We start from the raw sequence: 17559 nt of genomic DNA on the forward strand, positions 1-17559 counted from the left end.
CCAACATTCAGGGAACATGTTCTTTCCAAGATCACAGTTTATTCTTTCTGCATGTCATTCATTGTCATTTCCTTTTCAAACTACTTAAATACTTTCTTCATATACTCACACATTCAGAATTTATGATGAATCTGCTGCAGTTATTTTAAACCACTATGCAACAGCTACCTGCCACGACCTCAAGCAGATGAGATGTGCCAGCTAGCACTGCCTGTGTGAAGCCGGGTGGTCACCACGTGAGTGGGCACTCCAGGGGAATGGCATTTGCCACCCTGGTAGTGCTGAGTGATGCGGCATGGGTTACAAAGCTTTGGTAGCTTCACATGCTGAGAGGAGACGAAGAGATGAGAGAAGGACACTTGTTTGTGAGCCCAGAGAGTCTTTATTCCCCCAGGCGGGGCAGGAGCAAAGGTGCTCTCAGGGACGGTGCAGTGACAAATGCCGAAGAAACAAAGGCTGGCAGCAGATTAAATAGGCAGTGGGCGGACAGGGGTGTAAACCTGTATCGCCCAATGGGGACAAATGAGACACAGGATTGACAACCCACAGGGAGTGAACAACCCTGACTGATGGGACCAAATAAGGAGAAAACAGGGAGAAGTGAGAAGATTGACAGGTACCAGGGGATCCAAGTGGCGGGAACTCTCGGGGTAAAAAACTTGGAGCAAACCACTGTGAGGGGAACAATGGGGGTGTACAAGGAACAAACTTAATTAACATTAATAAAGCAACTGACTAAATCAACCCAAACCACAACACTGCTATAACAGAAGTCCACCTTAAGTCATTGCCTTCTTTGTACTAATCTATACTTTTCATCTTTGATCAAATTCTTATTATCCTATATTGAATGTTCTCTTCACCAAAAGAAAGCAGAGGGAAATGAATTACAAAATAAATTTCCTCATTTCAGTTCTTGTACCTGGTGTTAGCCCACAAATCTCAGCAGCACCAGTACTTCTGTGAAGTAATGCAGGCAGACCTTTCAGGGTTAACTATTAACCTAATAATATCTAGATAATTTGTTTCTGCTTCATATTTCAGCCAAATGTGATGGTCAATAAGAAAAAGGCAGAAAAAAGCATATTCTTAGCATATACTCATCACCTAATAACAAATGTAATCCTTGTATGAATATTAGAATTGCTAAAGGCATTTCTCAGATGAGAAAAAACAAAAACAAAACTAGAAAAAGATGAAATAAACTTGAAAGGTGCAAGTTTTCAGTCTACTTAAAAGTCTGACAAAATTTGAAATACCTGGAAATAATGGATAACCTTAATAATAAACCATACTACCAAGATTTCCTTAATGTAATTCTTGCTACCTTTTCTACAGATCAGTGGATTTGAAATCCAGATCTATATCTTTTCAATTTCATGTAACTTAATAAGGGAGGAAGACCATGTAGCTCTTGGCAAGCTATTGTTGGGCAATCAGCATTCAGAGCTGACATCTAACTGTAAAAGGCCCCTATAATATGATCAGCTAAGGGCAGGTTTGTGATTGATTTGTGGCCCATTTCAAGCCCTTTTGTATAGTATCTGATTCAGTAAAACACAACATACTTGTTAATGCATAATTACTAAAGGAATAGAGTTGAAAGTGGAATTTCAGCTATCAGATCTCTTTATTTCTCTGGTAGCTCATAGGGTAGATTGTCAGATACTAAGTAAGAAAAAAACCTAACATAATATTTGTGCGGGGCTTTTTGTCATTGAGTTTTTGCTGCAGGCTGTACTTTGACCTCTGTATTACCAACACTTTGTTACCTAAGAGCAGATATTTGATTTTTGGTAAGAGTATATTATCTTTGCATGGAGTAGCATACATTTTTATATTTTATTTAACCATTTTAAAATTACACAAATTCATTCTATACTAGTGTATTTTACAACAGCATTCAATTTAATTTCCTCTCTTTCACCTCCAGGTAAGCCTGTGATACTGTGGATATACCCTGTAACAGTGTTGGGGAATACAGCATTCTTGCTTGTCTTATTGTTACATGTTGGTACATGTTGGTAGCTCTCCAAAAATCCTCATTTCCTTCCAGAAGAGAAGCTCCTTTATGATACTTTAAAATGCAAAGCCTGTGAAGATTTTACAGTTAGAACTTGGGCAGCCTAGTGTTATTTTGTGACTGCCTGTAGTAGATGGGAGATGAGAGATGTGGGATAAAATGTCTCTGATGACAAAAAAGGGAGAGCTTATTACCCTACTTCCCACCAAATAGCTTTGTGAAAAGTTCGATTTTTATAACACACTTTTAAAATCTGTCATCTGCTGCATTACTATAGCATTGTAGACTTGACTAGGACAGCAGGTTTATTTCTGTTGAAAATTATTGTTGTGGTTTGGGATGTAGTTAGGGGCTTTTAATAAATGTTAGCTAGGTTGATTCTCTGTACCCCTATTTCCTTCTTGCAAGTGTTTGCCCCAAGCTGTGTACCACAGGAGCTCTTACATGTCAATCTTGTAACCACTCCCTGCTCCCTCACAGAAAGTTCTGTGCCAGTCACCCCACTTTTGTATTCCCATTTGTCCCAGAATACTGTACCCACCTCTGTTATGTTCCCGTAGGTTGTTATGATCTATGTTACTCCCCTGTTGTCTGTCCCTATTGGGCGAGGGGGTTTTCCACCCCTGTCCACCTGCCCCCTATATAACTCAATGCTTTCTTTGTCCCGTCGTCATTTGGTCCTGCATTGGCGCTGGGAATGCCACTCCGACCACCACTGTGGCCACGCGGGAAATAAAAGTTCTCAGTCTTGCCGGCAAAGTGAGCCTCTCTTGTCCCTTTGTTTCCTCTCAGTGAGAAACTACCGAAGCTGCGAACCCACGCCGGAGCGCTCAGCATTAGCAGGGAGGCAAACGCCATAGCCCTGGAGTGCCCATCCATGTGGCAGCCACGGTCTCTGCAAGGGCAGCTCTAGCCAGGTGTTCCTGCTGCCAGAGGCCATGGCGGGTGGAAAGCCAACAAATTATCTTTTTGCTGGGAACTCTAGTTAAATTTAATTATCAGAATTAAGATCATGTTGACCTTCCTATCCAATTTTTATGTGTGGTACCTGTATTCTTTTTTATTTGTTGGCATAATTTTTAAAGCATGTCAGAGGCTTTTTGTGAGGTTTTGGCTTCTATTTTGGTCTTCTCTTAAGATATGAAAGTGGTTTAGTATTGGTAGGCAGAATATAAATTTTTCAACCAACTGCAGTATTTGACAGTTTCTACACTCAGTCAACATTATTATTATTGCACGACTATAAAACTAACATACTGGCAAAAACAATTGGAAATTGTTTCCTGCGGCAGCTACCTGCCATGACCTCAAGCAGATGAGATGCACCAGCTGTGTGAGGCCGGGTGTCCACCTCGTGTGTGGGCACTCCAGGGGAATGGCATTTGCCACCCTGGTAGTGCTGAGTGCTGCGGCATGGGTTACAAAGCTTTGGTAGCTTCACACGCTGAGAGGAGACGAAGAGACGAGAGAAGGACACTTGTTTGTGAGCCCAGAGAGTCTTTATTCCCCCAGGCGGGGCAGGAGCAAAGGTGCTCTCAGGGACGGTGCAGTGACAAATGCCGAAGAAACAAAGGCTGGCAGCAGATTAAATAGGCAGTGGGCGGACAGGGGTGTAAACCTGTATCGCCCAATGGGGACAAATGAGACACAGGATTGACAACCCACAGGGAGTGAACAACCCTGACTGATGGGACCAAATAAGGAGAAAACAGGGAGAAGTGAGAAGATTGACAGGTACCAGGGGATCCAAGTGGTGGGAACTCTCGGGGTAAAAAACTTGGAGCAAACCACTGTGAGGGGAACAATGGGGGTGTACAAGGAACAAACTTAATTAACATTAATAAAACAACTGACTAAATCAACCCAAACCACAACAGTTTCCTTTTGTTTAGCTTGTGGTTTTAGGTTGTAGCCCAGTAAAAGGAGAGACTGATAATACAATAAAGGTTATTTCTTTCTACAAATGACAACCACAAAAAAATATTTTCAAATATTAATGCAAATATTAATTAAATATTCACTTTTAATTATTAACAGTTTCACTACCATCTACTTATTTGATAACAAAGATCAATATTCTATGAATATTAATTTTCATTGTGAAGAAATCTTTACTGTACTACATCTTCCTTCCCTTGTATTAGTAGACAGCATTTCTTCATAAGGACCGAAACCTGTAAACCCAAGAATATAAAGTATTGTCATGTAGGCAAAAGTGTAGTATGCATAACGTCTCAGTTAGAAGTTTAAAGCTCTAAATCCACATCTCTTAGAGGCAGAGAGTGAGTTTTTATTCCTGGACAGCTTTTAATCAATTTGGCTTAAATCCTTTACTAAATCTCTTTGGACCACTCAGGAGTAAAAGAAGAAGCAACTTCTTGAATTAATAAATCCATTTGCAATCCAGTTAGCAATGTACAATTTTTAGCCACCTTAAATGGCTATATCAAATAAATAATATGCTTTTAGAATTTAAGGGATGTAAGTGATCTGTGTGTGTATATGTGTATATATATATATATATATATGTGTATGTTTTTTGGATGGATTCAGTCAGCTTCTCTTTTTCTAATATACATGTATATACATACACACACATGTATATATATATGATGTGTTTATGTATATATTTCTATATAGAATATACATATTTACATGCCTATATGTATGTATACCTATATACATCTGTGATATTTACTATCATAATCTACTTTTAAAAATCTTTTAAATATAGAGAGCTAAAACTTGAACTCAAAGCAGTCTACAGTTCTATAATACTTTACACATTAAAAAAAATGCAGAGAAAAGATTATGATTTTTAAATTGGATATCTATCTAGCAATCTATCTAGCAATTCGTAGCATTATCCTATCATCCAGGATAGTGTTTCAGGGTATAGAGTTAGTTAAGCTGGTATATGAACATTTTTATATAAAGAGCAGCACCACAACAATAATGCTGTTAGACCTTGGCTTGCATTTGAGAATCAATAATTTTATAAATATAGATTTAAATGAAAGAAAAATATTGTCTGGTCATCTCCTATTAATATCTATACTTTTGCCTTTTATTTTGTCGTAAATGAGGTTTTTTTAAATTTTATTAATTAACATTTTATCTACTTGTGTGTTGCAAGAAGTTGAAAATATTTGGCAAATAAGTGATTTTATACCTAAAAATACAATAATTTGATTAGTAATTCCTGATAACAGATAAACTTACAGTTCATCAGGATCATGCTAAAGGAGTCTCAATTCAAAAAGTGAATTCTTAAGGGCAAGAAAAGACAATATAAACATTAATAAGTTGCATTGGATTGCATTAAGTTTAATTTTGACTGTTACTTAAATTCTCTGCAATATTTTAAGTAATGTAATACTTACGAAGGAAAAAGTAATGGTGGATCATGGTAGCCTTCAGAAGTTGTACTGTTCAATCCATCAAGGTTTTTAACAGTAATATTTATTTTCTGAAAACTGTAGAAACTTTTCTACACAACCACTACTATGACTTATTTATCATTACATATATTATATATTCTGATTCCAGTAGCTGTCCATAATGACTGTCATTAAAAGTAAAAAGCTGTGATGACCTTTAAAGATGGGATCTGAATATGCATAAATACACAATTTTTAGTCTGAGAAAAGCTTTTAAGTTAAACATAATTTTAGAAGTAATACAGCCTAGTTGTGCATTAGTTATAAATCTGATTAAAATCAGATTTTATAAATCTATTAAATCTGATGCAAATAAAAAATCCCTGAATGACTCATTTTTCTGTCTAGATTGGCCAATTTAGTTTCATAAACATTATAATGCTATTTTTGAAAATCACAAATGAGGATTAATATTATCATAATACTCTGGGAAAAAAAATAAGATTCAGAATGCTGAAAAATGAAGTTTCTCGAGGGACAAAATCTTAAGTGAATGGAACTGCAGTTTTTCTTCATTGTTAAGTAACTCAATTAATACATTTTGTCCTCCAATATTGTAACAATACTAACAATTGGAACAATAATAAAGCTCTGTTATTTATAGCATGCCACCTTCAAATTAAACATTTAACCAACAAAGATGTTATCTCCTAGATAATCAAGCCAGATGTGATGGTATTTCTTAATAATGAAATTCCATTAGTCTAGCTCAATTCCATTTTCTCTGTTATTTTTTCTAGTCATCATTGTTATAATCTCAGGATTTATGCCAATAAAACTGAGTCAGGAGTCAATGCTGTATAAAAAAGTTGAAACCTCAAACTTAAAACATTCAAATCTCTTCTAGTTTGTGAGTGCTTCTTTCCAAATTATGTGGGGAAATAATGAGATCATAATGCATGAACTCTGAAAAGCACAGATGTTACACAAATACACAAAAACAGAAATTGACTTGGATTTGAAGAGAAGCAGTATATCTTCTTTTTTTTTAGTTTTTTTTCATTATAGGAATCTCAGACCATGGAAAGTAAATGATTGGTCAAATCTTGGCTTTATAAAAGGTCCATAATAAATTTCTCTAGAAGCATTTTATTATTCAGGCCAATATGAAAAATATTATTGGAAACTAAATACAGGAGTTAGAAAGAGTTATACTACCTTCCCAGCTGAGGATCTGGCATAGTGTCTCATCGATAGATATCAATTAGTGAAGTGCTAAGTGTCATGTGACATATATTTGTAAGTTAAATATTTGTATTTAACAAAATGCTGTGAGTATTGACTAGAACACCAAATTAGGGAAATACGGTATATGCAGGGGATAATGTGTGTACCAGTTTTACCTCATCCTTTTATATTCTTAAAATCCACACATTCCATGGGGTCAGTGGTCGGAGACAGGGACCACACACACACACACACACCAAAGCTCCATGGGAAAAACAGCCTTTCTTATTGTTGAGAGCCTTCCTATATAGGGAGTTCAAAACTGCCTGGTCTCGACAGCTCATTGATCTGATCCTCACACAGCCCAACTGCTGACCAGGTAGATGCCTGCAGCTCAGGACGGAATGTGATAGGTGAAGGTCCCTGTCTATCAGTCCAGGGCCCGATTTATTAAACCGGGCTGGGTTTCTTCTTTATCAGTAAAAGCCAGCTTGTACAGTAACGTGTTTTGATCAGAAAAATAAAATTTAGGTACACGTATTTGGATGTTTTGGTGTAACTCACATCACTGGAGAATGTAGCTGGTATCAGGAAATTTAATTTATTTACCCTGGAAAACCTCATCAGAATGCTGTCATAGTGACAAATACTTAAAGTACTCAATCTTCTTGTGTCAGATATACTAAGGCCAACTGATCAATTCAAAATGTTTTGTGTTGGCTTTCATTTTCTTTGAATTCTGTGGCTATAGTCTGTAAAATAATGGGATGGCACACTAGCCTGATGTGAACAGGAGTAAATGCTAAAAAAATAGGTTTAATTTGGTTTCAAATTTTGGGTTTGCCTAGTTGTTTCACCCTGGAATTAGTTAAAGCAAAACAACTAAGAAAAGAAAGAAAGAAGAATACTAAAATATCTACAAGTGAATTAATTGCAGATGTTTAAATGTGAAATAGCTTTCTCAATATAAAAATATTTTTGGCCATGAAAACTATGGCTAATTATCGCTACTAGCTTTAAATTGCAAGACAGGAGAGTAACATGTTGGGCAAGACCACTGAGTGAGGGAAACAAATAACAGATGGCTCAGTGAAAGCAGATGCTCTGTAAAGAACATGTAAAAATTTATTAGTTTGAAAAAGTTGTATCACTTTATAAAAGTGTGATGAATGGTGTATTTGAGCTAGCCATGGTTTTTTTGTTTGTTTCATTGTAGTAAATATTTATACAATAAATACATATTTTCTATTTCCACACAATTAGTTTATATTTCTTTACATAATGCTGTATATACAAGAAATTACACCAGTACAGAAATTTAAGTGAGAATGCTGCTTAAACTCAGTGGTGTAGTGAAAGGTTGAAAGGTGGTGGCAGTGAAGTTTCATTGTTTTTGTTTTCCCCATGAAGTCTTTTGTGCATCATCTATGAACAAAATAAGTGACTCAAGGTAAAATTTACCGTGATGAGATATGAGTGATCCTCACTTCACTGATGGAGAAAAAGAGAGAGAAGGTTAAATATTAGAAGTAGTGAACCAAACTTCATGCAGAGCAGGATTTACTAGTATGGCATCCTAAACCTGGATATCACCAGAGGCTAGCGATAGAGAAGAGAATATTACTATTGCAAGAATCCATTCTCCTAAGGAGGAGACAATCTCCCAGATTAAGTTCTGTTTTACATTCAGTCTTGGATTATTGTCAGAATATGTGCCAAAAAGGTGTACAACTGCTATGTGAAATTCTTAGTTTGTAGCAAGGGAGATAGTTTGCTTATCATCAAATAAAAGTGGATGGTAATAGCCAAGAATTATGTAAGTCTTACAATAAACTGGCACATTTAAAAAAAAAAATTTCCTAAAAAACTTTGTGGAAAGCAAGAGCTTTTCTTCAGCAAAAATCTCTTGAAATGAAATTTTTTTAGTACCTCTCTCCTGCTGGAGGAAGAAAAAAAAACCTTTTTAGTATAGTGCTCAGAAGTGGCTCAAAGTGGCCCAGATTATATCCTACACATTTACAGCTTCATTACCTATATAAAAGTTTTTTACCCAAAGTTGGACTTTCCAGTATACACAAAACATGTTGCCTACTGTAGGGCACTGACATATAGCACTGTGTTGTATGCTGGTGATGAAAAATCTGAGCAATAAGTCTTTGAACCATTGCCATTATGTTTTCTTTTTGATAAACTATGTCAGTTTATCAATCTCCTTTGATATATTTATATAATGATTAATTTAGGAGAAGTTTCTTCAGAGTTTTCTGAAGAAATGCAAAATGGGATTCACTGACTCGCTCACTCACCTAATTTACTATCAAGGCAGAAGGAGGAGTGAAATAAAGTTATCTACCTTCTTCTGTTTGAATGATGCAAAGTAGATCAAACCTTGTCATTATTAATACCATTTCCTAGTGCCTTTGTGTTGTGCTTATTCAAATTCAAAATGCCTCTGAAACTCCTCTTGACATAGTAACTACTACTTGTCACAAATTATTATTAAAACCTAATATTCATTTTATAGTACCTGTCACAATATTGAAAGTTAAGTTCCTTAAATATTAAATATTCTGACAGTTGAAAAAACAAACACAATTGCTCCTTCTCTTCTAAGATTGTACATGTTTTCTTAATTGATATTCAATTGCAAAATATCTTAAAATAAGGTTAGACCTTCCTACCAAATTAAGCTTAGTCTACCTTTGAGTCCATTGAAGTAACTGCTACACCCACCTCCCTTAGAAAGTTTTGTCTGACTGAAGCATTAATATAGCTCTTTTTATGTTCTGCCTCAAAAGTAGATGAAATTTTTTAGTAGTTTTGATTTCTGTTGAGAGAGGTCTGCATGCTGCTTGTGAAATACTCCTTAGAAAATACAACTACCCTACATGGATAAGCCATAACATACTTGTTATGTCTATACTTATTTATGTAAATTACTGAGGTAGATTAATCTCATTCTTCAGATTTTAAGAGGCAAGATTTCTTCATTCATTTCTTAACAGCAAAAGTAGCTTATAGGTTTCAGAATCAGGTGCCATTCATGGGACTTTTCAGTCTTTATTCAAATGGTACGTTTCATGATATATTCCTGTGATTGAGAAGTTCTAGTATCAGGCCCTCAAAAATGTGTCTCTTAGTTATTCTCTCACAGTATTTTCTGAAATCTGGCCAAGAGCTTCCCTAACAATCCAGAAAATGATGGCTTATATGTTCGGAAGGAAGTGGTAGTACTGAAGACCTTCAGAGTATATATATAGTGCATCAGATTTGGTTTTGTTGTAATATACAGAGATAAGTACTGTTTTCCAAAAACAGGACATAATTCAGAAGAGTTTTTGGAAGGGGAGATCTTGTTTTTGATTCCTTGAAATATATCCAAGATTCCATTCTGTTTCTGTACTTTTTTTATATTGAGCTTTACCCATATCTTTCAGCTTGCAACACAGGAAGACAAGACCAGAAAACCGCTAAGAAGCTATGCATGAAGCTGGATTATATATGAGTATTTTTTAATTTTCATCAGTTCATCTTAGTAGTTATGACAGCTTCACCTAATACTTGGTTTCCTTGATACAATTCACATTATTTAAACCATTCTTAAATAGAAGGACCAGTTGTGAAGACATTGAATGCTTTCCGATGAAATCCAGTTACGGAAGGATACTAAACCATGACACTGTCTTGAAGGACAGCTATGGAATCTTTTTATACACTGGTAAGGTGACAGGTAACACCTGCTTTTAGTCTCCTTCATATCAGTAATATCTCTTTCACACAGAAAGTAACTGTGTACTAGAAGTCTTAAGATTCCACAACTATTCAAAGCCCCTTGTTCTAGTAATCTTTAAAGAGGTGTTTCTGTGATCTTACACTTTGGCTGAATGCCCTATATCATCATAACTTGCAAATCTTAAAATCAGAAGGAGAAGAGACTGTGGAGATGAAAAAACCAGTTGGTTAGAGTATGGGGCTAATAACACCAAGGATGCAGGTTTGATCCATTTATGGACCATTCACTTCAGAAGTGGACTCGATGATCCTTGTGAGTCTCTTCCATTTGGAATATTTGGTGATTCTGTTTCCAAGGCTGTGCATTTTGAGACCAGTTAGACATGGGTCTTTCTTCAGGCAATAATGACTCTTTTTTAAGAGCTGCGTTTTCCTGCACTGAATGTTCTTTTGGTTTTTTATGTGCTAAGATACGTTGTTTTGTATGAAAGTTTTAAATATAGGTAGTATGTGACTATGACAAAGACTTTTTAGTCCTGATAGTAATCTCATAGAAAACAATAGAATGGAAGCTTCAGATAAAGTTTGTCAAGGAGATTCTCCTGAGAAGTCACAAAGTTCAGAAAGAAAGAAGAGGAGTCTAGGTGAGGCAGGACCCATTCTAGTCCCAGACTTAGTCAAAAGTTTATGTCTAATGGTTTATGTAGGCAGCCTTTATGTAACTTTCTCCAACAGAATTAAGGACAGCAAACCAAACATATTTATATGAATAAAGTATGTTGTTTTTTGAAATAGATGATAATAGTGATTAGACAAAAAAACTGTAATCAGTTACTTCCTGCACAGTATATCTACTACTTTTTATAAGCAATATTGAAGTAATTATATTAGGACTAGCAAAATAATTATTAACAGGAGATTTATGTTACTCAACCATACCTATGACCTTGGGCAATTCTTTCATTCGGCCTCAAGGAGTAGCCTTGAGGGGGTGTCCCCACCCAAGGAGGGAATGTCCACATGCAGTCCTAGAAGGAGTGTGTTGCAAGTGTCTGCTGTAGTAAGAGGGACTGGGCTTTCACAGTACAAATTGATTGGCTGTCATTCATATGTTTGAAGCCAGCTGTGTCTGCTGTAGTAAGAGGGACTGGGCTTTCACAGTACAAATTGATTGGCTGTCATTCATATGTTTGAAGCCAGCTGTGTAAGCTCAGCAGCCTTTAGCTCAGCACCTTTAGATAAATAATGACTATTATCACTTGCTGGTTCCTTTAAAGGATGTCTATATGCTGCATCCTCACTGATATGAGTTTCTGTAGGGAAATGTTTTTCTTCACATTGTCGGAATATTTAGCTTTGGGATTGATGTGTCAGACTGGCCTCAGTATTCTTTAACAACAAAAAAAAAACCTCGTCTCCATATATAATCAATAACTTGGGCAAATATGGTAAAGTTCAGGTTGTTTTATCTCCTCTTAGGCAGAGCATTATACTACATATCAAAGGCAAAAGATGAACAGCTATCAAAAATGTGGTTGAAAATTACTATGCAGAAATTTTATATGTGAAGCAGTCATTGCAGAACTGGGTTCTGATCTAGATGTCCTTCTGAGGCTTCTTCAATCTGTGTGAAAAAAAAAAAAAAAAAAGATTCTGCGTCCTATATTTCTTTTTCATAGCTCAAGGTCCCTCATCTCTTCTCAGGTTTACTTGCCAGAGTTTATCCCTGGTTTCAAATTTTGAGGCTTTTGTCTGTGTCTTTTATTACTGAAATATGGCTCAGAATAGCATTGCTGCAATAACTTTCACACAGCCTTTCTGACAAATGAGCCATGTTGTGATTTACGCTCTTTCGCATTTTTGGCTATTTAGGTTCTTCTTGATAATTGCTTTTCTTGCATTTTGCTAGGCTATAAATGGGAATTTCTAATTGCATGAACTCTATGTCTTGAATTGCCTTATTCAAACATAGGAGAACTAAAATGAAAAAGACAAGGGGTTTATCACAGCAGTACTGTTACTCTACACATCTTTTTAAGGAGCCAAGAGGGTTGTCACCTGCTAGCAATGCATCAGCATGATTTATCAGATATTGCCCTCCACTTCCCATCTCCATTATCTGTCAATAAGCTTAAAGAACAAAACCCTTGGACTGTTTATATAGGTATACATCTAGATTTTTAATTCTCTGTTTGTGAAAGAGGATACCATTCAGCTTAAAAAATTAAATAGTGTCATATTTTTGTATTTTAGAGGTTTTGAATGCTATAAAACAGTTCATTTTTCATTTCACTAAAACCTTAGAAGACTCAGTTGTCAATTGCTTGCATGCCGAAAATCTGCTTTGTAATAAGTGCAGGCAAATTCATCCCTGCTGAAACTTTATTGACTTGAAATTAAAATCAGCTTCTGGTAAATGATCCATATGGGAAATGCACAGTTTGATTAATCAAAGGAAAGCATCCTTTCTGATGTGTGTTAGTTGTTGCGAATACAGTTCTTGCAATTGTTGCAATTAAATGTGCAAAAAATTATTGGAATTTAAGTGGTATAAGTGCTGGTGCTAGCTAAATGGTCTAATGGACTGCACGTGAAGAAGCAGATAGCAAGGCATGTATGAGCGGTTTACATAACAATATAGGTGGTTGTAGTCATAGAGCCAGATAAACAAAAAGTGGGGTGCTGTTCCTACAAAGGGGAAATCTTTAGGTCAATTTCTAGTCTATGTAATTCAGATTTTTTAAAATGAATCAAAAGTAGCTTGGCATCCTGATAATGACACAGAGCAAGTTTGGAAAGCTTAAGCATCACTTAATAAATTTTCTGCCATCAGGATTAAAAGTTTTTAACCTGATATAGCACTTCAAGTCCACTGAAACTATACTCAGGTTTTTTCTACCCTAGATGTGAGATTTTGGACCATATCTTCAGTCATTTTGAGTTTTGTTCTCTTGTAGCTATTTGCTAATTTTGCTGAGGGGTTTTTTTTCTATTTTCAATGTTAGTGATAATGATATTGTCATCCCAGTGAAGCTAAGGAAATATGAAAGTAAAAGCTCTTTAAACACATATCCTAGCAAACAGGAACTGGGGTAATGAAATAATACCCATTCAGTGTTGTGATTTGTTTATATTGATGGCTGTGGGAGAGGGCAGAGGATTTTTAACTTCCAAAAGCAAGAAAGGTAGATCATAAAATTTAAACTATATATGAAGAGCATAAAAATTGAATCCTAGAAGTCTAATATCTAGAGGTATCTGAAGGAAAGCAAGTCTTCTACTGAAATTTTAGTGCATAAATCCAGGACAGATTTCAAGCTGCAGTTTTGTTTATAGTTTGGTAGTTGTAATGATGAAGAAATTTTTGACTCAACTGATGAATGGTGCCACCTTGTATAACTCCCACAAAAGAGCACTGTGCATTGCTTGGAGTGAATGTGTGAGGAAACTCCCATATATTCCACTTAAGTGACTTGAAAATAAATGTTATAATATTGTAGAAACAGAAATAAAAAATAATACAATCTCACAGGCAAAATTTGAAATATGAAAGATGCATGATTGCTTAGATTTTAAATCTAGCACGAATTAGTAAATTTTAATGCATTAAAAACATAAAAAACTTAGGAAGTTTTTCAATCATTTAATAATCAATTTATTAATGAATATCATGTAAAATGAAGGAGGCTGTTTATCAATTAGTATGTGTAAGTGACTGATGGAAACTCTAAACTTTTATTTCATTCTCCCAGTAACCATAGATCCTTCATTTACTTATAAGTCATCAAGTAAAACTGGTAAGTTCTTACTAAAATAAAATTGGAAGACAGAGATTCATGAGTTAGCACTTCAGAAAAAATATTACTAAATATGTTCAGTAAACTAATATACTTTAAAAAATTACATCACATGTACAAACATTTTACAAGCACTGGTATTTAAAATAATATAATAAGAATTAGAAGTGAAATTAAAAGATTTTACGTATTATGTGCATGTTCAACTTCAAGTCAGCATGTTCTTCATTAAAAGAAACTGTGTAATGCTTGGGGTTTTAAACAGACACAAAGCATGAATCCTGCATGCTTGGGCAACTTTAATGTAGATGTTTGGTATGTTGCATACATATCTGAATATTGGCATGAGACAGTGGAAAATAAAAAGTTTAAAAGCCCCTTGAGATAAAATTCAAATAAAGGAACTCTACATACAGGTTTTCTCTCCTTTAAAAATTATTTTTCTGATTTGCTGTTAGTTCACAATAAAAGATGTTTCATCAGTCACTGTAGAACATAGATTCAGATACAATTGAAGAAAACATATGCTTTACATTAAAAATACTAACAAAAAAAGAGAAAAGAGAAATAAGGTGAAGACTTAAAAGTCAATAATTCAGGAAGTTTAGAGATGACAAAATTATGTTCCTGTAAATCTTAGTGTATCCCCGTGTTTTCATACATTTTGGCACAGCCTTGTTTAATATATGTGGTATCTGCATCCCTGTGAGAAGCTGTTTAAGGCCTCTCCAGATCTTCCCAGAAGCACCGACACCATACAGCATGAAATCTGACAAACAAGATCCTTTTGACATCTGTTATGCAGCTAACTTCTGTGCATCACCATGCCCAGATGTATTCTACAGCCAAAAGTGACTACAGTTTGGTACACTCATTAATCCTACTGCAAGGATAGGACACACGGTAAAGAATGCTGGGTGAGAAGCTAACATGCTCTACTAGTGTTTTCTGCAGGACTGGGCAAACATTTAATATCTGTGATGTTTCAGATGGCAGTCAGATGTTAGGAGGACACCTGGCTGCTGGACAGTCAGACAAAAGAGCTCATGAAGAGCCTTTGACAGATTAAAGCAGCATGTGAACCAGTGTAGTGGTTTTTTAGGAAACATGTTGCAGCTTCTGCCTGGTGGTCCAGACTTTGGCTTAATACAGGCTGCTGGAGATATATTGCTTCTGCTCAGTGGTTATTCTTTATGGGTCTTATGTTTTATTGATCAGTACAGGGCTAATAGATGACTTCTGGGACTGCATCTTTACTGTAATCCCTCAAATCAAATAGCTCTGACATTAGAACACTGTGTATCTGTGTCTCTTTCTCTTCTTTCTTTTCTGGATGTAGGGCAGCATGGTGAGGGGGTATAGACTACCTGGTGGCATGACTTGCAAAAGCTTCTGGAAAACGCAGTACTAAAGACAGGAGAACTTAACCTCAGGCTAATACCAAGTAGTACTACCATAACAGACTGCTTTTCAGGCTTTTTTTTTTTTTTTTTGACATCCCACTAACTTCCATTACTTCATTCTGAATAAAGTTCTGCAGTCACCAAGTGAAGATGTTTTGTCTCAGAAAGAATTTGCTAATTATATGCTCATCACAGGCTGCCAGACTACTCCTGTTGACTACAGTTCAACCCCGCCTTTCAAGTGGAAAGTTCAAAAATGTCAGCAACCTTAGCATGGTGACACCTAATTCTAAGAAGGCTTTGAATTAATGCAGCACGGCAGAATGTTGTTGTGTCTGTAAGTGTTCATGCACGAACTGATGTTTTGGAAGTTAAGGTAGCAGTTAAGTCTTATGTGGTGTGTGTGACAGATACAGTATATGATGTGAATGTGGACCACTCTGCCAATGCGTGCAAAGACCCTTGTTTAACCTCCCATGCTAACTGTTCACAAAGTTTTCTTGTTTGATGCCACCACACTGTTCTGCACAGCCACTAAAAGATAAAACTTTTGAAAGCTTTGGAATCTGCTTGAGAGTAACTGAGATGCGGCCACTGAAATCATATATTTACATAAAATTCAAAATATTGATTTAGATAAAGAGGGGAAAAATATACACAGTTTTTAACTCTATAGCTTTAATTCTGTTACATTTTAATTAGCTCATAAATGTGTGGACAAATGTGTTACATATATGGTACTTTATGTTTTTCTCTCAGTTCTTTCTGCTGGGCTCTGTACAATGGATCTCACTTTTTTTGCAGTTTATGAATACCTGTATAATTTCCCACCACTTTAAGTGACAGTTTTACATCTCTAAGTAATTTTTTTTCTTTTTCTTTCCTAGAGAAGGTAATGTCAAGAACTTGGCTCATGACTCTAAACAGAATTAAGTAACATGTAGTATTTAGTTATGATTTTTTCTACATCTTGAAGCCCATACAAGCATAAAATTGGATTGTAGCTGATTGTTGTGGAAACTAGATATGTCTGTTCTGGTTCTGTGTATGCATGCTTTAAGAACTTTTCAAGGTGCCTCTTACATTGTGTTTTTCAGAGTTAGATCTAAATCTGTTCTTAAATAATGGGTATTTTTTAGTTTTTATCACTCTATTCTCTGATAAAACTCATCAGATGTTGTGTCTGAATACTTGCATATATTGCAATGCAGTTCCGTAAATCAATGTTTTCTTATGAGATTGTTTGATTACCTACCCTTGACCTTTTCCACCCAGCTTTACAGGAAAACTTGCATAATCTGAGTAAATAAAAGCAAAAAAAAGGAAGACAAAGGAGCACTGAATTGATTTCATTTCTTCCTTTTAATATTTTTTCTGATAAGTTAAAATACTGGAGATGTAGCTGGACACTTTGGGTGGAATTTTTGCTTTGCAGACAGGTGTGCCTGTGCTTGAAACTGCATGTATATACCTCATACTCTTTTATCATTTTGCTTACAAATTTCTTGGTCATTTTAAGGAGCATGTGCAAATTTGCTATCTAACTATGCTTTATTGTTTCATATGCAAATTTATATATCCAGGCCTCACATAACAGAATCATGCAGAATCATTGAGGTAATACAGGACCTCTGGAGATCTTCTAGTCTACATAAAATTAAATTGAGATGCATAAAATAAAAAGACAAAATTCATATTTTTTTACTTGAAGAGTCTGGTTAGTAAAAATTACTCTGTAAAATTTATTGTAGAACTTCCAAGACAGAGAAAAGGGTGTGAATCAATTCCTAATAATTTAGAATAGTTATATTTAGTTACAAATATCTAGTACTCTAGTATACATTTTCAGAATACATGCTAAATAATATCAAAATACTTTTTATGCAACTATATCTTGAATTAGAATAAGAAAATCATTGAATTGTTTGAGTTGGAAAGGACTCCTAACAATCATCTAGTTTGAAACACCTACATTGGAGATGGACATTTTTCATTAG

The 17559-nt window shown here is 35.4% G+C and overlaps 1 protein-coding gene across 1 annotated transcript in view; it reads left to right on the forward strand.

Annotated features, from left to right (window-relative positions):
* Positions 1-17559, forward strand: part of CNTNAP4 (contactin associated protein family member 4) — a 207791-nt gene that overhangs the window by 61410 nt on the left and 128822 nt on the right. The window lies entirely within an intron of this gene.

This window comes from Anomalospiza imberbis, chromosome Z, assembly GCF_031753505.1.
Source record: "Anomalospiza imberbis isolate Cuckoo-Finch-1a 21T00152 chromosome Z, ASM3175350v1, whole genome shotgun sequence".
Taxonomy (NCBI): domain Eukaryota; kingdom Metazoa; phylum Chordata; class Aves; order Passeriformes; family Viduidae; genus Anomalospiza; species Anomalospiza imberbis.